Source organism: Podarcis pityusensis (assembly GCF_964106645.2).
Source record: "Podarcis pityusensis genome assembly, chromosome: 3".
NCBI lineage: Eukaryota > Metazoa > Chordata > Lepidosauria > Squamata > Lacertidae > Podarcis > Podarcis pityusensis.
In genome coordinates this window covers 45,205,021-45,227,376 of record NC_138026.1, presented here as the reverse complement: position 1 = coordinate 45,227,376, position 22,356 = coordinate 45,205,021, and the positions used below count along the sequence as shown (strand labels likewise).

The window sequence follows — 22,356 nt, the reverse complement described above, 5'->3', positions numbered from 1 at the left end:
AATTAATTACCATCAGTATGATCCATGTGCTCTCACCACCTTGTTCTGGTAAGCGACAAGCTGCAGTTTCCAAACCATCTCCAAAGGCAGACCCACCTCTATTGTGTTACAGTAATATAAGCCAGAGGTAACCATAGCATAGACAACAGTTCTTAGGCTGCCCTTGTCCAGCTGATGGAAGGCAGCTTGCGCCACTGAGGCTGCTTGAGCCTCAAGTGACAATATGGCTCCAGAAGTACTCCCAAGCTACACACCTTCTCTTTCAGAAGGTGCTTAACTCCATCCAGAGCAGCACACATTCCACTAATCCAGTCTAGGGACCCAGCCACTAACAGTACCTCAGTGTTGTCTGGATTAGGCTTCAGTTTATTGGTTCTCATCCAGCACTTCCACTGCCACTGCAGCTGTAAAGAGGACGATGGCTGTGTACCATCAGCATATTGCTGACAAAGTACTCCATAATTCCAGATGACCCCGCTCAGCAGTTTCGTGCAGATGTTAAACAGCATGGGGGATAATATCAGACTCTGGCAAACTCCACACTGAAGGCTCCACAGGGCCAATACTCCTCAGGCAGCACTTTCTGAAAATGACCATCAGAGTAGGACTGGAACCATCACAAAGTGATGCCACCTATCTCCAATTCAGGCAGCTGCTCCAGAAGGACACAATGATTGTTGGCATCAAAGGCTGTGGGATCAAGGGGAATTAAGGGAGCCACATTCTCCTGTTTCTCTTTCAACAGAGGCCTACATAAAGGGTGACCTCCCACCCCCTTAACCACTTCCCGCATCTGTCATGAATGATCATGGATTCCCATACATTTCTAGCTCTCTGTGGCAATGTCTAAGCTGTTCTCTTGGTACACTCCAGTTGCTTTTAATGTGCCTGAGCTTACCCTCTTATAGGTAGATTTCTGTGTTTCCTCCAGAATGATTGAAGCAGAGATGCTTGCCTCACATGGCAGTGGAAAGTCTGTAGTTGATTTGAACATTTGGGGCAGGAGACAGATAATGAGGACAGGAAGGCACTGCTGAGATGCTAATTCAATTTTCCCACCCATTCCTCAGTTCACTGCTGATCCTGGGATCTGTTAGTGTGTAACAGTTACATAGCTGACCATGTCTGCTCTCTGTCTAGTCAGCCCACAATCTGGATAATGTGTTTCACATTACAGGCCAAGCTATGAGCTCATACTGCTATAGTCATAAGTCACAAATAACAGATACGCTAATGCTGCCCATTACTTGTGAGTTATTTTTCCTCATTTAAGTGGCCTCCATGTGACAACTGTGGCTCAGCCTGAATTTTCTTAGAGCTGGAGGACTGAGAGCTATGACCCTTAATCACCAGAGCCGAAGTGATTTTCATATTGGCAGGAGATTTCACTGCTGCTTTAGTACACTCACATAGAAATCAAAGGGTGAGTGCTAATTATATACTTATTTCCCCCAATGCTTATGGCTCGCTTCTATATATTTAACACCATTTGATAGTAATTTGGCAGGATTCTTTAGTACCTGCAGTGGGGAACTGCTATTACCTCTATTTTTGACCCAAGAGATTTAAGGCAATAATTCAAAATTGTCAGCAGGTATGCAACCTGTGACTTATTTATATAACCCTTAAATATCTGTGTGATGAATACGGATTTTTTCCCTGACTCTCAATTTGCCTCTTAATACCCCAGACATTAATAGTAGGTCAAATGAATGATTATTTGTGTGTGCGTGTGTGTGTGTGTGTGTGTGTGTAAAATCAGTGTCAAGTGTGCATGAAAAACCACGCTTCTGCCACAACAACAAAATGCATAAATAGTAGTAGATGTGTTGCTTAGATAGTTTATAATTGATCTAAAGCTTTAAGATGCTGGAGTATCAAGACTTGAGGGTACCTCACATCAAAAAGAATACTGTGGAGTTGGAAAATCGAGTCCTCCTCGCAGAGGGCATGTGTTGCGGTGAGATCATCAGGACTGACCTCACTGTTTGTGTGGGTGGGAGTGATTGGATAGCCACAATGTATATGTATAGGCTAAGTAGGCTGAAGCCTAGGGCCTCTAAGCCTAGGGGGCCTTACCAGCCCTCCTGCTCCCCAGCAGGCAGTCTCCCCTCTCCCAAAATTGCAAACCCAAGACTTCATGCAAGCGCAGGGCAACTCAGGCCCAGCAACTATGAGACTCATGGCTAGCCAGTGGGGCCCAATTTGAAGCAGTGGGGTGCAACTTGGATTTTTTTTTTTTTTTTTTTGGTAGGGCCCCAGTTCACAGCCAAAGTCTGCAAAATCTTATAGATATAAATAAAATCCATCAAGATTGCCCTGGTGTGGGGGCCCCATTATGAGTGGCCTGTGGGGCACAATTTGGCCCAATTGCTCTAATTGCCTTAAGGTCAGCCCTGATGAGACTGTGCAGGGGTTGGACTACACCTTCTAGGTCCCTGGTGTCATCATTCAGAGTGCAGACTCAAGGACTTGCTATGAAAATAAAAGGAGGGCACTTATTGGAAATCAGTTTTGTCACCTTTCCCCCCCAAAACTCCGGGATGATGGGCCCAGCCACCTTTTATTCACAGTCGCATAAGCACTACACTACAGCATGGCCATAAACGTGTACGTTCAACTGCTGAAATATAAACCCAATATGTAGCAATGGAGATTTTTGTTACTGCTTTATGAATGAACATGGTATTTTATGAATGGACGCTGTATTTTGTGAATTACCTAAGAGCCACCAATAGGGAGCTCTAGAATCTGACAGCTAACCAATTGGGTACTACCAAACAGTGACCCCTATTGCTGAAAGCAAGTAACCAGCAGGGAACGCTTCAGCTCAACCTTTGCACTGTTGACCCCCTGCTGTGCAGATAATGGAGAAAGCTCATAAATTGTATCCCTTCTGGCATCCTGGCCAACTCTATTACGCTGGTGTAAACCCTGGTGCACCAGAAGCACAGAATAGCAGCAAATAAAATCCACTCATACGTCAGCGACTGATAAGACTTGGCAACCAGTTCTTCCAAAGTCTTCCTAAATTATAAAGCTCCAATGATGTACCTCAATGGTCTGTGTCTCTGCCTATCAGCAATATACCACTGAAACACTGGAGAGTTGCTGCAGCAATATAGCTCTGTGGCTGTTAGCCCCTAAACTTACCAGCTAGCAAGAATATGCATTGTTGGATTTGAATAATCATAATAAAAATAATTTATTATTTATACCCCACCCATATGGCTGGGTTTCCCCAGCCACTCTGGGCGGCTTCCAACAAAATATTAAAATAAAATAGTCTGTCAAACATTAAAAGCTTCCCTAAACAGGGCTGCCTTCAGATGTCTTCTAAAACTCATATGATCTCCCACATAACTTATGTTTATGCTCTTATGTGTTTTAGCTGATACCCAAGGCTTTATCCCCCCCAGTTTCTTTTTCTTTTTTTTTAAATGCTTTTTACTGAGTTTTACATTTTATCATAATAACATCATATCAAATAACAAAAGAAAGACAATCCCCCAATTTCCCCCTCCCCCCCAGGACTTCCCTCAACTTCCTCCTCTAGTTATTTACATATCATCTTTTCCTGCTTGTTTTGTTATCTCTTAATGTAAAGTTCTTTAAATTCAGTATTATTTTGCTCTTGTCATCCTAACATCATCTTTGTAATTTCTATACAGTATTCGTTTTGATAATTGTGTTTACTCAAATCCTGCTAGTGAGTCCATGTTTTTACATTGTTTCTGTAGATATAACATAAACAGCTCCCAGTCTTTTTAAAAATCTCTATTGTCCTTGTCTCTGAGTCTTTCAGTTAGATTCGCCATTTCAGCATATTCCACCAGTTTTTCTTGCCATTCTTCTTTAGTTCAGCACTTTCTCATCTTTGGGCTAGCGATATCCTAGCCGTGGTTGTAGCATACATAAAAAGTTTCTTCTTTTCTTTTGGCAGTTCTTGACCTGAAATGTCTAGTAAAATATCTTCTGGTCTTTTAACAAAGGTTATCTTTAACATTTTTTTCATTTCGTTATACATCATTTCCCAATAATTTTTAATTATTTTACAATTCCACCACAAATGAAAAAACCTGCCTTTTCCCCCCCTTCACACTTCCAGCACTTATTGGAGCCTGTTCTATACATGTTTGCCATTTTTGCTGGTGTGATATACCATCAATATATCATTTTCATATAATTCTCTTTTAGTAATATGCAGTCAGAAAATTTTAAATTCACTTTCCATAATATTCCCAGCCTTCCATTTGTATATTATGTCCTAAATCTTGTGGCAACAATCTCCCCCCCTCCCCCAGTTTCAAGTCTCTGCTTTTGGCTAGAAGGCTTGTGCAACAGGGCAAGAGGAGAGAGCTTTTCCCACCTTCCTTCCTTTGCCCTAAACAGAGACAGAAGAAACCACTGACTCAATTTCTTGGCAGGCACTAAGCTAGTGCTTCAAGACATAAAAATTAGGTTTAGGGAAAATTTACTCTTGTTAGTTCTGCTCCTGCTCAACGCTCTTCCTTCATCTCTGCACTTGAAAAAGCCACATGTACAGTGCTCTTGCTCTGCTTAAACTTGATCACCACATCAGGTCTGATGCTGAAGGACACATGAGCAATCAAATTAATTACTGTTATTGTTGTTATAGCACCGACATTGGAAACTGGATATATGGTGGGAATCAGGTAGTAATAACTGTACTTGCAAGGCAGAGAGCCCCACAGTCTATGAGTATGCTTCATTTAAGCAAGCCCTTCTACCCATAGCTAAAAGATGTACTTTGGGGCCAGGAAGACACTGTTGCTGCTTACAACTGATCCACAAGTACCAGGAAATTTGATACATGGTTGTTGATCACTACATCAAAGATTGCATTTTAAAACTAGTGCAGTAAGGTCAGTATTATTCACTAGCTAAATATGTATTTAATTTAATTCTCCGGCCAAAGCAGAATTGAATTTGTTATGCTCTTGTTGGCTCTATCTTATTTACATTTGACCCGATTTGATTAACAGTGTGCTTCTTTCAAATCTGGCACCCATACTGAGAAACGTCTTTGACATATTAAGAATTATGTCATTGTACAATTTATGACCCAGCATTCTAGCAGGCATGGAATCATCGGCTCCTTGCAGCATTATGAATAGGAAACCCAAGCAAGGGCTTGTTTTCTTTAATTATTGAATTGATATAAATTAGAATTAGCATGGTGGTTGGAATGTAATTACATAGCCATACAATCATTTATTTTGTGTTAATTCACCATGTCCAATTTTCCTGCATTAACCCCTACCCAGCACATTATGACCTGGCATTATGCAGTAGTAATAACAGGTCCTTGATTCCCCCCCCTTCCTCCTCCTCCTCCTCCTCCTGCTCCTTTGTAATTACCTAAACCTAAGATTTGGGGAGGGGGTAGAGATGGGGGGATTATTTGTTCAACTTTATTAATAAGACTTTAGAATCTTGCTGCTAAAAAAAATTGCCTCAATTTGCTAACATTTTCCATTACTAAATGTATCTGTATTTAAATTTATTTTAATTAACTGGAGCCTGCTGTTTCAAAAAGCAGTAGTAACAACTGAAATGAGGAGTAAACAGGAATTCCAACAGAGATATTTCATGCAAAGAGTACTAGGGATACAGAATATAAATTGCCAAGCGCATTGATGCAAACAGTATAAATGAATATCTGGGGAGAGAGAAGGGAAGAATTAAAGCGGCAGTGACTTTGCTTGAGGGTGAACTTTTAAACTTATTTAAAGAGTGGACATGTTGATTGAAGCAGCTGGTGGTGTTTGGCATTGTTGGTATTTCCTTCTGCCTTGCCGGTCTCTGTTGTGACGCTGTGTGGTTTGAAAGGCCAAGGAACCACAGAGAGGGGACACAACAGTCCATGATGGTCGTTTGCATATACAGATCACAACAGCAAATATGTTGAGAAGGACTTGTTCTTTCATTTGATGATTGCAGTTCAAGGCGAGCCTAGCAGTGTGTGGCTTCTGTCCTTCTGCAGGAAATAAAACAGGGCAGTCTAAACATGAAGCACATTGTGGAACCTCTAGTCTGTGCCCACTAGATACACCACCCCCCACACCCCCACACCCCCACACCCCCACCCACACACCATCTATGACACAGTGAATGAATTTTAATTAGAAACTTAATCTTTTCTAAGCATCGTTCCAGTTGGCAGAATACCCTCAAAACCCTCACAGCTCATGGAGCTGAGTTAGGCATTTCTTTGTATATGTTTACTTACCTTTTTTTGAGATTCAAGGTCTTCTTAAAAATTCCCTCTAATGCCATCATCAACATACTTTGTCTCCTAATTGAAGAGGGAAAATACTGGCCTATTACCAAATCCCTTTTGTCTCTAACTGGTAAATGTGCCCTGTCCAGCACATCCTGTTTAATGTGTAGAATAAAACTTCCATAGAAATTGGAATTCGGTAAAATAATAGTTTTCAAACTGTGCTCTGGGGGAACTTAGAGGTTCCTCGATGAGAACATCAGTAATACCAGACAAGCATCCCTGAGGTTTAGCTTGCTTATTTACAAAGCCACTGCAAAGTTTTGCGTGTGTTCCCTGTTCAAAGGGAGCAACAGGAATATCTTGATTAGGTACAAAGTGGCTGTACACCCAGAATCCTGTCCAGGAAGATGCTAAAGATTCCTTAGAAGGCAAATGGATGTGGAAAGTGTTTGCTAGTTTGAAAGCGCTGCTTTAGGACATATTTCATGTGGGAAAGCCTGGATAATGGCATCAGTGAAGTGCAGCACTAACAGCGGTAGTGGCTGGTGCTTGTTGGTGGGACCAAAGGCACAGAGGCCAACAGTAGATGGAGCCAGAGCCAATGGCAGGCAGAGCCAACTGATTCTAGTTTTGTGCCCATAGTCCTCCCTACTGAGTTCTTTGGGGACTAAGGAGGAAGAAGTTCACAAACAGTGCCACCCACTGGACTAAAAAGGTAAAGGTAAAGGACGCTTGACAGTTACGTCCAGTTGCGAACAACTCTAGGGTTGTGCACTCATCTCGCTTTACTGGCCGAGGGAGCTGACGTTTGTCCACAGACAACTTTTCTGGATCATGTGGCCAGCATGACTAAGCCACTTCTGGAGAAACCAGAGCAGCACACAGAAACACCGTATACCTTCCCGCCGGAGCGGTACCTATTTATCTACTTTTACTTTGAAGTGCTTTCGAACTGCTAGGTTGGCAGGACCTGGGACTGAGCAATGGGAGCTCACCCCGTTGCAGGCATTCGAACCTCCGACCTTCTGATTGGCAAGCCCTAGGCTCAGTGGTTTAGACCACAGCACCACTCGCTTCCCCTGGACTAGTTGTCAGTAAAAAGGCAGGCAGGTGAGTGGCGGTGGTGAGTGGTGGTGGAGGTTAGAGTGATGTTGGTGGGGCAGTGTCTCATTCACCTTAATGGAATGATGCTTACCTTCTAGTCAGGCATCTTTGCAGGACGGTGCCGGCACCAGCCCAGGATCCGACGGGTGCGCTAGAGACAAGGGGTTTTTCTGGGCTGGCATGAACCCTCTCTGGCTTCACACAGACCCAGGAAGTGGACTGCAGCACTCCTCAAGGTAGCAACCGTGCAAGGAGTACCTACTTGATGTGTGTTCCCTTTGGCTTGGATTAACCCCCAAATGACATACCTCAACAGGCAGGCTGATTGTCAAACGATTTCCCAATGCCTTGCCAAACCCTTCATCTGTAATCAATAAAGTTGTGGCCTGATTTGACCCATGCAACATCTCCTGTGTAATAATTGAGATTGGTCCTGGGTGCTGGGGGTGCCTGGCTCACACAATGAGCTCCTCTCATTCAAAGCAGTTCTATATACAAAAAGAACCTAAGTCAGAGATATTAGTAGAGCTGACAGCAGGATTGCGGTTGCATAATGCGAGAAAGCCAGCTCATTCTTTGCTTTTTACCGAGGTAAGGTGCTGCCTAGAAACAACCCCATGACTTTTGATGAAATAGGATTTCTTCATTTTCCTCTTCTGAAGGAAAGCGCATACACATATTGATGCACACAAATGCTATTATCCTTTCTCCACAGTCAATTACAACCTCTTAACTTCTTCCAATAGTCTAATTCTTCTTCCCCTCTCAACTGTCAGCCACCCTCCAAGTTTCTAGGCTAGGTTCTCTAGCAGGCTTGCTCTCCTGAGAAATTATTACAGTTCAGGAGAGTCAGCAATAATCTCTAGCTACTTTGTTGTGCGCATTTAACACTGTGACATGTTATTCAGACTATATATAATTGCTGGTCCATTAATCACCAAATGGCTGCTTGGTCACAGGAGGTTTGTAGATGGATTGTCAGACAGCCGGATAGTAGAGGCTTGATGTCGAAAGTGGCAAAGGAGATTTGAATATTAGGACTTGGATCCAAAGATATACTCTGGGTGTCCCCAAGGGTTTGAGTGTGCCCAGTGTATTTTATTATTATTATTCGTTTGCTGAATGGAAGATTCTCATGCACCCCTTTTACATCAGCTAATTGGTGATAATTGCTGGGGGAAAGAGAGATGGGTGTGTTTTGAGGAGGAAAGGGGAGAGCCAAAGGGCCCACTGATATTCTGTGGCCAAGGCCCCCCCATCTGGCATGGTCAGTGGTTAGAGATGATCGAAGTTGCAGTCCAACCACACAGAATCATAGAATTGTAGAGTTGAAAGGGATTCAAAGGGTCATCTAGTCTAATCCCCTGCTGCAAGAATCACAGCTAAAGAATCCCTGACAGATGGTTGCCCAACCTCTACTTAAAAACCTCCAATGAAGGAGAGTCCACCACCTTCTGAGATAATCTATTCCACTGTCAAACAACTCTTTCTGTCAGAAAGTTCTTCCTAATGTTTTGTTGGAAGCTCCTTTCTTGTAATTGGAATTCATTGCATACAAAACTGGATACAGAACTGGTTCTGACCAAGGCAGGCTAGAGCAGCCCTATTACTTCCCTTGATCTGGACTGTTGATGCAGCCTAGAATTGCATTAGGGGTTTTTTTGTGCTGCTATTTCACACTGTTGATTTGTGTTAAGCTTGTGGTCTACTAAGACTCATAGATTTCACACGTCCTTCTGTCAAGGCATTCTTGCCTCAGTGTAGAACTTTGCATTTGTCCCTAATGAAATTCATTTTGTTAGTTTTGACCCAGTTCTCCAATCTGTTAAAGTCAGATTGGAGAACTGGAGGGCTACAGGATCCCATTCCTAGGCTAGAGTGACTAAACGAAACCATACAGTACTCAGAGAGTATACTCATTGAAATCAGTGAAGTTAGCTACTTGTCTATTGACTTTAATGGGTCTACTCCCTCCAGGTATGACATAGCTGGATACACCCTATTATTGTACCTCACCTTTCATAATTCAATAAATTATAGGGAAATGTTTCACACCGCATCTATAGCTGTCTGTATACATTGACCACCTTAGGGTAAGGCTGGAGAGCATGTGGTCCTCCAACACACACGTCATCACTAGCCAACATGGTCAGTAGTCTTACAGTGGTCTTGCTCTTAGCTGCCTGCTCCTGCAGAAGTCCAATGAGTTTAGCAGAAAATATGCTTAGAGTGCCATCTATAACTGGAGGATACTACATTCCACAGAAAGGTATGCTCAGGTCCCAGAAAACAGCAAATGCTATCAATAAAACATGAAGCAAAGTTAATTACAGGCTTCCGTTCAGAGGCACTCTGCCGCTAGTGGCCCATTATAATGAATCATTTTTCAAACAGAGCAGAGATTGACTGAGATTTCATAAACTTTCCATTCTCCATGTTTTCCCTGTGCAATAAATGCCTGCTGTACACTGGGAAAGTGATTAAGTATCAATTTCATGTAGAATCAGGAATAAATGTTTAAAAGACTAATGAGACACTATTTTTACTGCTTCCAGTGCTGTGGCTAAGTCGTGTTGTGTTGGACAAATGCCTCTGTCATTAATTAGCCATTGACTGTCCTTTTTTTGTTTTTAACCTTCTAGGTTTCTAACTACATATGTGACATTAATCATATGGTTTGTCATTGAGTGCATGGTTTTTCTTTCAGAAAAAGCCAACAGAGGGGGACATTGTGGATCTGGACTTTTTTGGGCGAAGGGGAGGGATAGGAGACTCCAGCCCTTTATCCCCCAACATAGGTTGCCCTCCACCTGCCATTTGCATGGGGAAAAGCTCAAATTTTCTTAAAATGCTAGTGAGTCCCCACCCCACCAGATTGGGACCATAATGAAGGGCAAAGTGCTCAAATCCTCCTACTCCATGCCAGACTCCCAATCTAGATGGGGCCTCCTGTCCTTACTGCATCTAAAGGACTTCTGTGCTGAAGGACAAACCATGTGACTGATATCCCAAATAGTTTGACCCTAACTAGAATCACCTGTAAACTGACTGTTCATTTGCAAGGTTATAGCTTTTGCTTATGGTACAAAGCTTGCATTTTCTTTGGACGTGACAATCAGCGTTATCATTCTTTATAACATGACTAGGGAACTGGATCCAGCAGGTTGGCTGGATCCAGAAGGGCTACTTGGATAGGTGGGTGGGCCTGTGCCCCTGTCAATCACCTGGCATCATATAATCTCAGGTGACTGAAAATTCAAGCTGGGGCCGCAAAGGAAGATCCTGGCTTGAGTTCAGATAGGGATAACAAGGAAGAGTCTGAGAACGGAAGCCTAATGAAGTTTATTAGGACATCAAGGTGACATATAAATAATGTCACAAACATGCAAACAAACCAATGCCATTAAAATTGACTTTTGTGGGGCTATACAAAGATAATAATTTTATCAGTTGCTCTACTTATGTTTTGGCCTCTGGCCCTCCCCATTACTGGTATGTGGCCCCTGAGAGGATGCCGACAAAGGAATGCGCCCCCTGACCACAAAGGATTCCTCACCCCCAACTAGAGACTAGACCGGCTTTTCTCAACCTTGGGTTCCCAGATGTTCTTGAACTACAACTCCCATCATCCCTGACCACTGGCCGTGCTGGCTAGGAATGATGGGAGTTGTAGTCCAACAACATCTAGGGACCCAAAGCTGAGAAAGGATGTACTAGACTTTCCTGTGATTTAAAAAAATTCCTTCCTGTAGCACCTTAAAGACCAACTAAGTTAGTTCTTGGTATAAGCTTTCGTGTGCATGCACACTTCTTCAGATACACGAAAGCTTGTACCAAGAACTAACTTAGTTGGTCTTTAAGGTGCTACAGGAAGGAATTTTTTTATTTCGACTATGGCAGACCAACACGGCTACCCATCTGTTTCCTGTGATTTGTAAGCTTACTGGTTGCTGGCATGGCAGAAAAATATAATCTCTTCTTAGCATTCTCTTCTCCCACCCTTCTGCTGACCAAGCTGCCTCTTAATTTGACCAAGGTCCTTAAAGGCACTGGCAGTTCATGTTTTACATGTAGTGATCAAAAGCATGAATAATAGGATAATTTAAATAAATACAGAGAGGGGTAAATTCTGGTAAACAGAGGGGATAAATATGTTTTGTTCAAAGATGGATAGACAAGCCTCACTCTCAGAAATGTATCCTCCTAGACAGTACAGCCTAGAATAGGAAGTAAGATGTGTTAACTCTCTGAGGTGTAATAGCTACTCATTGACTGCTCACCTTTTGAGACATAAACCATTTATTAATTTTAAATAGGACCTCAGAATTTATATCTCCTCCTGACAGTGTATGACCTTCGCTGTTATCCATCATATTAAGTGGCATGAAATGCACATTTCTAAAGGAAAAGCAATCATCAACACACTAACAGCTCCCTGGGATGTGATACTTCACAAATAATCATGTTCAGTCCTATTTCATGAGGGATCATTACACATTTATACAAATGGCATGATGATGTGCACAGCTCAGAACAAAAAGCGTCCAGTGTTGTACACATGGCAATATGTGGATATGTGACAATAAATGCTCAGAAGAAACGGAGAGACAAGATTGAGCCATATTTTTCTCTTTCATATAATAGCAAAGGGTTGCCATATTTCTTTAGGGATGCTGCTCTCGTGCTTTTAAACAGCAATCTAATGTACAGGGCAGGATTCACCTAAAGATCCCCACCAGCAGAAGCCCTGCTCAAGGACCTCTTGTGCAGAGAAGTTTACCCACCTCTCTTACACACTGAAATTGTATATATGTGTCAGGAGAACCTGCAGAATAGTGCTGGAGGATTGTTTTGTCTAGCAAGCTGAAATGCTAGTGCAGATGGGACATTCGTAATAGCGCAACATTGAATTCCACCCACAGAAAGTTAGTGAGACATTAACAGCTTTCCCCATCACTTATTTCAATGCTGGGGGGGAAATCAGTTGCTAAATGTCTGTGTGTCAGATTGGGCTCCTTTTGAAGACATATGAGCAAAGCTAGTAAAAAAAATTACAAGAAGTGGCAAAATCTAACAAAAGGTGTATTAGTCTAGGAAAAAGGAAAGGACATATCAATTTCTTAAACATTTGGTGAAATATACAGATATTGTTCTCTCCCCATTGGGGCATGAATTTTCCTGACACCTATCTCATACCTATTTTGTTTATTCCAAATCTGAAACAAAGCTAGGAAGAATTTAATGCAAATTCTCCTAGCTTGCATTTTCTGGAGAAATTTTAAATGCACAATTCTATTAATTTGATTTCTGTTAATCTGATTCCCAGTGATGGATGATGCAGAATGCACATAGCTTTTCTTATCAGTTGCCAAATGCCATACAGCTTTAAAATCCAACAAGTTATCTATTTCAGTCATAAAAGCTCTAACATTTGCCAAATTGGTCCAGCTATTCTAGTTGGTAGATATTGTCATGAAAGTAACAGAGAGAATTACCAGAGTGTGACTTGAGACTTCATTCTGTGCCTAATAGCAGGAGTAATAAAAACACACTAATACATAACATTTGTATAGTGGCTTCTGAGTTTCCAAAAGGCTTCTCATGCATTATCTCAGTAATCCTGCACAATTGCCTTGTAAGGTCAGTATTATTACATCCATCATAGATTAGTGGCTGAGTTTATTATCGTTTGCCTCGGACAGAAACAATATCTGAACTAGGATGTGTGTTCAGATTTCTGCAACTTGGTACAGACCATGTGCTGTTCATGTGCCCTCTGGATGTGCCCTTTCAGGGTGTCCCCCCCCCCTCTAATTTTTCCACGTACTTGCAGTATTGCCAAAATAACAGCAAAGCCAAAACGGTTTTCTATTTGCATTGGAGGAGCTACTGTAATTGGTTTTGTTTTTACTGCATTTGATTGATCTAAGAAGAAAGTGCACGCAAGGGTGGGCTGTGCTATTGAATGTGCATATGTGTTCATAAAGGTAAAGGGACCCCTGACCATTAGGTCCAGTCATGACTGACTCTGGGGTTGCGGCGCTCATCTCGCTTTATTGGCCGAGGGAGCCGGCGTACAGCTTCCGGGTCATGTGGCCAGCATGACTAAGCCACTTCTGGTGAACCAGAGCAGCGCACGGAAACACTGTTTACCTTCCCGCCAGAGCGGTACCTATTTATTGACTTGCACTTTGACATGCTTTCAAACTGCTAGGTTGGCAGGAGCAGGGACCGAGCAACGGGAGCTCACCCCATTGCGGGGATTCAAACTGCCAACCTTCTGATCGGCAAGTCCTAGGCTCTGTGGTTTAACCCACAGCACCACCTGCGTCCCTTATATGTGTTCATAGATAACTGTAATCAGATCACAGTCATCACTGGTCCAGCATTGCCAAGCAACCTGTTTGTAAGTGGGGACTAGGTCCATTTGACTGTGGAGGTTTGCTTCTGATCCAGAACTCCCATTGTTAGATGTGGAACTCACTCAGAGAACCATGTATATGGGCCCCATGTTGGCATGTGGTTTCTGATACAGCAAAATATATTCCATCTCAGATTTTATACTATCAAATGACAGAGATGCTCTGAGTCATATTGCATTATACACTCAATCAACCATACCCTTTATTTTTGTAAGTATGGATTTTTTGGTGGTACTATATTTAAATGGAACTCATCAGTGCAATCCTATATGTTTCAGAAGTAACTGCTATTGGATTCAATAGCAGTTGATCCTAGGTAAGTGTGTATAGAATTTCAGCCTAAATATTGTATTTTAGTGGAACTTAATGGATTGTGCTCTGTGGTTCAAAGAAGTCCATTTTGCACAGGCATATTTTCTACTTTGTTGTTGTTGCTACTTTGCTTGTCATTTAAAGAACTTTTTAAACGTGCAAAACTGAAAAATATCAACATGCTCTTCACAGGCACTTGCATCCCACTGATACATCAAATGTCTTTAATTGTGTCCTGGCATTTTTAGATTATGTCAGGAAAGCGTTGACAACTTAATGACAATGGTGAAGCCAGCAGGGGGAACTTGAGTCAATTTTGTAGGATAAATGAAGCCTATGTAAAACGAAATGTTCATGAACTTTCAAAGCACCAGTTGGATTTCTTTCTCTCATTGTAAAGGTCTTTAGAAAAGCAAGACACTACCAACTACCAGTTCATTCCTTACTAGCCCAAGGTCAGGTCTTTTGCTGTATGAGCCATAGGTACAGGGTGGTTATTTAAAAAGTGAATGCAGAAGAACGTCAAGCTCATGGCAAACTATTTGTCTGTATCTGTGGCTACTTCTCTAGTTGGAGTACTATGGAATAAACAATGGTTTTTAAAGAAACAATTATCTAAGAAAGGGCATGCATTTCAATAACATACGAGGAAAAAGAAAGACAATACTACTTAATCAAAATTAAACATACACACAAAACAAAATTGGGCTGTTATGTTCCCAGTTCCTAAAAATAATAATTATTAATGGGTGTGGGGGGATAGTAGCATTTTTTAAAACATATGTTTATGCACTACATATGAAATTGCCTTAAATCAAACCATACTCTCCAACATTTTGCAAAAGAAACAGGGACACTTAAGTAGGGTTGCCAAATGACTTGGCTTGTCAGGCTTTGCCTGGATACTAGTGCTCTTTTGGACCATTATGTGGCCTGCGCTGGCTAGAGCTTATGAAAATTATAGTATAAAACATCTGGAGGGTGCAGGTTTTAGAAGGACAATTCAGTTTTCTGAAGACAGCATGCACTAATTTCTGTCAAAAACACATTTTTCTTCCCCCAGGAGCTGAAATGAGAATGTAAATAAAACCGCATATCCTAACACCACCACACTCTCCACTGGCCTTCATTCTAAGGAAACCAAACCTGGGTAAGTGATGGAACCTCTGGAGTCACACACTTTTTGGAGACTGTGGTGGTGTGTAATAATAGGACGTGGGTGGTGCTGTGGTCTAAACTACTGAGCCTCTTGGGCTTGCTGATTGGAAGATCGGCGGTTCGAATCCCCACGATAGGGTGAGCTCCAGTTGCTCTGTCCCAGCTCCTGCCAACCTAGCAGTTTGAAAGCACGCCAGCACAAGTAGATAAATAGGTACCCCTGCGGCAGGAAGGTAAATGCCATTTCTCTGCACTCTGGTTTCCATCACATTGTCCCATTGTGCCAGAAGCAGTTTAGTCAAGCTGGTCACATGACCCGGAAAGCTGTCTGTGGATAAACACCAGCTCTCTCATCCTGAAAGTGCTATAAGTGCCAAAACCCATAGTCACCTTTGACTGGACTTAACTGTGGAGGGGTCCTTTACCTTTACCTTAATAGGTATGTGAAAACAGGACTCCACCTGTCCATCCCAGCATCGGATGGCCAAAGCAGGCTGGAGGAAAGAAGAGACTCATTTAGCAAATCAGTTAACACAAGCATAAAACTATTATGAAACCTATATTTCTTTTGCCTCTGTGATTGAAACACTGCCTATACCACCTGCTCCTGTTTCTACTTCTCTGTTGGATTGGCATGACTGTAGCTGTGATAGCATCTAATAATGATGAAGTTTTAAAATATAAGTCAGAAAAGGGAGTTCTGGCATGTGACTGTTGATCTGACATTGTAGTCATGTGTCCTTTTGTCTGGAGAAGATTTGCTGTTGTGATAAGGAGTTAGCCTCTCTTCAGGGCACAAGTCATTTTAATCAAGGTAGAAGAATTTTTTTAATAGACATTCTTTTCAGTCTTTTAAGAATATGATTAGAAAGCAGGTATGTGTATGTGTATCCCTCTTGGATGAAAGAGGAGAAGTGCTCCTTGAAGAGATTTTAACAAACCATCCTTTTTGACATTTTTATAGCCCTTGAGGAACTTTCTTGTCCCCCTTGTGATGTATCTTTATATCTCTCCCGTAAAAACATAGGAAGCCAATGCCCTGGGATACTTTTTATGCTTCTAGCAGTTCTAGCTATTCATCTACTTTCTCTGGTGGTTTTATGCATAAATAAACAAACATCAAGGAAAAAGGTAATGAAAGAATAGAATGTCGGAAATGCAATACAAACCAAATGACTGGTTTCCACCCCTCGGCTAGCTAGAGCTACATTTTAGTTGTTCATGTACAGAATAGTTTTTTTAAAATTGCATCTGATTTTAAACATAAAAGAAGCACTGTGCTGAGACATATTTCAAGCCCCTAAAGGCTATACTACCTATCAGCCACAGCCCTGTCTCTGGCAGCCGTCCTACAGCTGAACAGAAACATATATAAGGACAAGGCAAGAAGCTTACATCCGTCATCTTATTTAGTCTCACAGACTAGCAAGGGTAGCCAAAGTGGTGCTTTCCAGATGTTCAGTACAACTCCCATCATCCTTGGCCAGGCTGGCCGAGGATGATGAGTTATACTCCCAAACTTATGGATGATACCATGTGAGCTACCCTTTCTCTATAGTATACTGTATAGTGGTACCTTGGGTTACAGATGCTTCAGGTTATGTGTTTTCAGGTTGTGCACCGCGCCGAACCAGGAAGTACCGGAACTGGTTACTTCTGGGTTTCGGCTCTCGTGCATGTGCAGAAACACTAAATTGCGCTTTGCACATGTGCAGAAGCACGAATCATGACCCACTCATGCGCAGACGCGGCGCTGCAGGTTGTGAACGCTACGGGTTGTGAACGTGCCTCCTGCATGGATCACGTTCGCAACCCGAGGTTCCACTGCACATGGTTATATAGAAACATAACAAGTTGCCTTATGCTGAGTCACACCCTAAGTCCATCTAGTTCAATACTGCCCAGATTGACTGGCAGTTTCAGACAGTGGGCCTTTCCCAGCCATACTTGGAGATGCTGGAGGTTGAACAAAACACTTTTTTGCATGAAAGGCAGATGTTCTACTATTGAGTCATGGCCTTTCCCCCTTATTACATGCAAACCACCAATTTTATCAGTACTGACACCTGTGACTTTGACTACCTTTTTTTTTTTTAAAGCAAACCAATATTTGGGTGGGCTTATGAGGCACATACGAGCCTACTTCTGGCTTTCTGAATAGGACAGTGTTGTACTTTAAGATCAGGACTATGCAACTGTCTTGTGTTCCAGCACTTTATTGAGTTTGAATGATTTTTTTTTAAAAAAATGCTGATCTGGTATGAGAACTATGTTGTATTTAAAACTTAATTTATATTGCAAGCGAGCACAATTTTGCACAATATGCATTTTGTTGCTAAAATCAATGAAGATTTAATGCCATCCCCCTTATTATAATCTGCCTCCCCTAAACACACACACACTTCTGTCTTAGCTCTCTTCCTATTTAGCATTGCTTTTGCTCACACTGCAAGATGTCAACATTATATATCAATTTCACAAATGTAAATTTGGCCAATGAATAAAGACCATATCATGTGCTCAGGAGCACCAGCACCAGTTCTCACCGTAAGTCAGCCATTACTATTCATATGTAATAGTATATTCAATATACAATAGCATATTGCATATTCAGAAAAGCTGTTCCTGAACTACATCTTATGATGTGGCACTCCATATATGGAAGAGATCCAGAGATCAGAATCCAACCTCGGGAATCTATGGTCACTTCCTCTATTAATCTCAGAAGTGTTCGATTCTAGTAAATTTGTATTTTCATTCCCACAAAACAGAAATAACTTCCACAAGTGAGTTTTTGACCCTGATCCTCCATCTTCAAGGAGGCCTTTTGAGGCTGCAGCCCTCTGTAGTGGCAAACTGGACTAAATAAATCAAATAAAGATTCAGCACATAGCCATTAAGTCAGCCCACTGAGTTGTGCACTGTCCTGAAAGTTGCTGAGCAGCAGAAGGTAAAGTAATCGCTCAGTAATGTCAAGATGAATAAAATAAAAGGCTATCTCATGTTGCAATTGATTTCAATCTGCTGAAATATGCACTATGCATTTTGATTAGCCTGGCAATGCAAGATGCTGTGCTGTGTGCAAGGGGAGCTCCTTTATTTTGTTATTGTTCTTCTTCTTCTAGAAGACCATCATTCATCACACCATTTTCTAATCTACATTTTATTTCTTTTGATGGGATCAATGTACACAATAAAGGGTGTTACCTTGCATTCCTGCATGTTGATTGGACTTGGCAATGGTGAGCCACATATATATAGCCCAGCAGCATGGTAGGTTAAGAAAATGTTTGCTAATGCCATCTATTACATTATTCATTGACCTCCCCCCCTTCCTTGACCACTCTACCTTAGAAATGATGAGTGCATATTTCAAGATGTCATTCCAACCCATTCTGTTTGTTTTACAGGACTGTGTGAGACATAAAAATGAAAGATGGTGCCCAATGAAGAAATAAACAACTGCACAGTTAATGCCCAAGATGGAAAGCCAATGGTTCCTGATGCATGATTTCATTGGTGTGAAATAACTTTGAAGGGAAAATAAATAATAATTGTTAGTCATTTATGGGGCCAGACGAACAATTTAGTTTTGTGTGCAAGCAGAATACATATTAGCTGGTTGTGTGCAAAGTTTGATGTTCTTTTTAAAAAATTATTCAGAGTTGTTTGATGTTTGAAGCACATCATCATGACTGAACAATGTGAGAAATGTATTGTCATAAGTTTTGGGTGTCAGGTGCAAGGCACCTATAATTTCTGGATTTAGTAATTGTTAGAAATTAACTGAGGTTTGAGAAGTTGATCTGCAAACACAAAACTTCTAGATCTAGCAGGGATTCAAGCTGGAAATAGCAGAGGCCAGATTCCTCATGAGGCAACCACTTAATAAAAGGTGAGCCATCAGGACCTTCTGTGCCAGAACGTCCTGATGGGAGGTGGAGCCCCTTCTCCAGCTGTGTGTTAGTAGGAAGAGACAAAAAGGGTTTAGGAGTTCAGTTTGGATGATGTTGGTGAGAGGGAAATAGTTTTCACTGGGTTAGCGGTGACAATGAGGAAGGAGGTGGGCAAAGAGCACCGTGTGGGCTGAGTGTGGCAGGTTGTAACAAAGAGTCAGAGAGCATGGGTGATTTCTCTGTTCTTAGACCCAAGCTTGTAGGAGAATCAAGGGACCCTCTTGGAGTGTAATGTATGAAAACTCTCCATCTCATGTTGTATATAAAGGTAAAGCTAAAGGTACCCCCGACAGTCAAGTCTAGTCATGAACAACTCTGGGACTGCGGCGCTCATCTCACTTTACTGCCCAAGGGAGCCGGCGTTTGTCCGCTTCCACGCCGTTTACCTTCCCACCGAAGCGATACCTATTTATCTACTTGCACTGCGTGCTTTCAAACTGCTAGGTTGGAAGGAGCAGGGACTGAACAACGGGAGCTCACCCTGTTGCAGGGCCTCGAACCGCCAACCTTCCGATTGGCAAGTCCAAGCGGTGCAATGGTTTAAACCACAGCACCACCTGCATCCCACCATGTTGTATATAGGCATAAATAAATTCTATATCATGAAGAAACCATAGTCTCCACTGTGTCTCAGGAAACACAGACCCTGGGTAAAGCATGCCTGCAGCCCATGGAATCTCACACCACTCACTGGAGATTCGGGTGGCATGTAGCAGTATTATTGCATATGACAGTAATGGTAAGAGAAGTGGGAGATGAGAAAAGAGGCTACTTGTCATGGCGGCAGCCACACCACCCTGCAACTCAGCTTGTGGCTGGGGATATCCCATGCTGGGCCATGAGCTGCAGTCGAAAACATTTGAAGGGAAAGTTGTACTAAATGATTCAGAATGGTGAAAACTCAGAAGGACCATGAAGAGCTCTAAACTCTCTCTTGTTAAATGGTGTGACCGGGCAGCCAAATTGCAAACATATTTGGTGTAGGTATAAATTAGTGGTTTGAGCTGGTAAGTGGAGAGATGTGGTGTGACAGGACCCACTCCAGTGACTACAGTCACACCTTTTCCCATTTCCCATTTTTGGGGTCTGTCACACACAAAAGAGAGCACAGCTTATAAGATAAGCAATTGTCCCATGAGCTGGTGCTTTGAAAACTTACACAATTTTACGGAGGACCTTCTGCTTTGAGGTCAGAGACTCCCTGCCCATGGGCTAAGGTGACTGCCAGCATAAACAAGGCCTTGTGTGATCTTTATTTAAACAATAACGACAAGCCAACGAATAAGAAAGAGAGAACTGAAGCAAGAAAATGAAAAATAAACACAGCTAAAGCTTAACAGGAAATAGTACCACACAGGGAGAGCTGTGTAATGTGCTTTTTATCCATATAACATATGGATAAAAACAAAGTTCAGAGACAAATCGCAAGGGGCTTTCATTTTATTTGCAAAATATTCCCCTGGAAATGTGTTGAGCACATGAACCTACTACTATCATGAGTGATGCCTGCAAAGTACATTTGCTTTTCTTAAAATAGATAAGGAGGGCAAAGTTTTACAGAAAGTGCTTTAAAAATACATGTGTGTGTGTGTATGTGTAGGCTAATAATGACTTATAAATCTAGAGGGAGTAAGCATCAACAGTGATGGAGAGCTGTAGGGAAATCACACTTCTTCGTAATGGAGATTATTTAGTAAGTTACTGAAGGCAATTGGTCAGAGGCGCTCAATGCAAGAGTGAAGAGTTGGCTTCTTTTGCAATCTCCTGTTGTTTCTGTGCACTTTTGAACACTCACTTTGACGAAACAACATTGTTTTCATCCTACATTTGGCATGGAGTAAAATGCTAAGATTAATCACTGCAGGCTGCTTTTGACTTTGGTGAAGAATAAGCTACTTCCATTGTGGCTTTAATAGATGTAATTGTCTTGTCTTTGAATAGAACAGCAAGTTCAAGTTTGATTATTTGACAGACATAGCTTTTGCTGCATATAGATGTATTATTAATATCCTATTAACTCTCACTGGATACAACAAATATCTAGGCCTCATTGTCCTCGGCAATGCGCAGTGCACAAAGAGACACTTTTTTGTCATGAGGAGAATACAAATCAAGAGCTCAGTCAAAAGGTAGATATATACAAGTTGGCTTACATGTAGAGATGGGGAGAATTTTGTTTTGTTTGCATTAAATGAAAAACTTCTATCTGAAATGATACAATGTGAAATGAAACACAGGCATCCTTTGAAATTTGCATTTCCCTAAATTTTGCCATGCTGCTCTCCAAACAAGGTGCACAAAATGCATATATTAAGAGAAAGTGCACAAACATGCATGTATTATGAAAATAAAATACAAAATGCACTATATTAGGGAAAATTGCTTGCAAAAATGTGTACATTAATCAAAATTACATGCAAAATGTATCTTTCATGAAAAATTTGCATTAAAATGGTTATGGATTTTCATGAAGGTTCTTCTTTTTTAAAAGGAAAAAAGAAAAGAAAATTGCTGTAAAAATATAGAGAGCTGAATTTAAGATTAGAAAAATGAGAAGCTGAAAGAAACCAAAAGGGTAACTTTGTTGTCAGTGCAACTTTATAGCAACTCTGCTTCATTAGCAGCTGCCTTGTTTTTAGTGCTTTTGTTGTTGTTTTGTTGAACTTTGATTTTTTTTTATTAACCTGTTGTTGTAATCTTCCTTTTCTACGTTTCTGTGAGATGACAAGGAATAATATATCTAAAGAATGTGCACACTTTCATTCCCAGAACCGTTTCATGTTAATGTTTTCACACAAGTATCCTCAACATGCACACTGAAATGAATTTCTTGCAGCTCTTGGAAAGATTCTGCTTTCAACTATTGAGACCTAACAGGACTTTCAAAACTAACAACCTCATGTCTTTCCAACAGCCACAGAAACATATAATAGAACTTCTAAACCCGAGAGCTAGATCAAGCCATTGTGAACTTAGCCTGTCAGTGTAAATCAGCATTAGAACATCGCACCAGCTTTGCAAGAAAAACATGTCCAATTCAACACAGAGCTTGGCTCCCTTTAGGGAAGGGGAAGGTTTGGAGCTCCTTCTTGACTTCAGTCACACAATACATTCATAATCCTGAAAAATGTACTTGTGCCCGGGAGGAATAAAATAT

The 22,356-nt window shown here is 41.5% G+C and overlaps 1 long non-coding RNA gene across 1 annotated transcript; it reads left to right on the top strand.

Moving 5' to 3' along the window:
- Positions 1-1,330: 1,330 nt before the first annotated feature.
- LOC308473050 lies at positions 1,331-18,846 on the top strand. Its single transcript, XR_013983876.1, has 3 exons — positions 1,331-1,423; positions 15,149-15,235; positions 18,654-18,846. It is a non-coding gene; the product is annotated as an uncharacterized lncRNA (long non-coding RNA).
- Positions 18,847-22,356: the final 3,510 nt, after the last annotated feature.